This window comes from Carlito syrichta, unplaced genomic scaffold (genome assembly GCF_000164805.1).
Source record: "Carlito syrichta isolate Samal-C Ts95f unplaced genomic scaffold, Tarsius_syrichta-2.0.1 Scaffold302231, whole genome shotgun sequence".
Classification (NCBI taxonomy): Eukaryota; Metazoa; Chordata; class Mammalia; order Primates; family Tarsiidae; genus Carlito; species Carlito syrichta.
Window position 1 is genome coordinate 485,921 of NW_007246327.1, and position 1,164 is coordinate 487,084.

At 36.9% G+C, this 1,164-nt stretch overlaps 1 protein-coding gene across 1 annotated transcript in view; it reads left to right on the plus strand.

Annotated features, from left to right (window-relative positions):
* The window catches only part of PURA (purine rich element binding protein A), a 3,663-nt gene extending 2,499 nt beyond the window's left edge, over positions 1-1,164 (plus strand). The window contains exon 1 of the mRNA XM_008056124.2: positions 1-1,164. This exon is cut by the window's left edge and continues 2,499 nt beyond it. The gene's annotated coding sequence lies outside the window, so the exon portion shown is untranslated.

The following is a 1,164-nucleotide window of genomic DNA, read 5'->3' on the forward strand; positions in this document are numbered from 1 at the left end:
AAAGCATTGGCATTGGCCTAGGAAGGCTAAACAGTTGTCTTTTTGAAGGATTTTTTTTTTCTGCTGGTTCTTTGGGTTTTGATTGATTTGATATTTTTAAGCTCTCTGGTTGAGTGTGTTGTCTTTGTTTTTGAGATCTACTGTATGTGTTGATAACAAGCTATTTTCATTGTACTGTGCATTTTCCCATTAAATTGTTTGCTTTTAATATTCATACAATGTTAAATATGAGGTGACCGTACAGTAGTTAGGAGTTTCTTTACTTACAAAATCACTGGAAATGATTAAATTGCTTTTCCCCTTCCCCCAAGGTGCATTTTCTTATTTCCATATAGTAAAGTTGAGCTTTTACAGTGCATAATGTGACATTTGGAATGCTTATCAACTGCATGTAAACATTAATAACCTGCACTTTTTTGTCTTAAGGTTTGTTGAGCTGTTTTGTTCACTGTATTTTAACTGTGATATGGAAAAGACTGCATTCTCTGTGCTGTTACTAATTAGGAAAGAGAATTGCTTTGATTTTGTCTCTTGTTTACTATAGCTTCTTAAAGTTAAGCCTTGTACTACAGGTTGTTGGAGTACTCCTAGATCAGTGTTTCATAGTAGCCAGCAATAAGTAGTGCAAGTCAACAAAAACACAGCAAACTTAGGCAAAGTGTCCTTTCTTTGAGATGTGAGTTCTTTCATGAGGTTTTCTTTAGGGTCAGAGTTACCCAAAGTGAAGCCTTTCTTACCTATAGACTTCAGATTCTGCTTGGAATCCTACCGGATCAAGAAGCACATGTATTGTGCAATTGTCTTCACACTATAACAGTTGAACACAATCTTACTAAGATTTTGAAACCAGTGTCTGGTTTATGGTCAGTGGGTTTAAAAAGAAATCCACATGCAGATCTTTTCAAGATTTAAAAAGTGATCATAGAAAAGACTAAGTGACTGTAAAGATGCTCTTTTTTAAGCATCTCACTTTACCTCCCCAAGCACCCTCTCAAACCTTTCCTTCTCCCCTCTCCTGTTTCATTCATCCTTTCCCTCCCTCCCCGCCCCCCCCCCCCCAGGTGCTCGGTACTTTACCAAGGTTCTATATCTCAGTGTTTTATGTTGGAGTTTTTCCTTGTTTTTATTTTACTAGTTGGTAAACCCTGTTTGTGCTGAAACAAA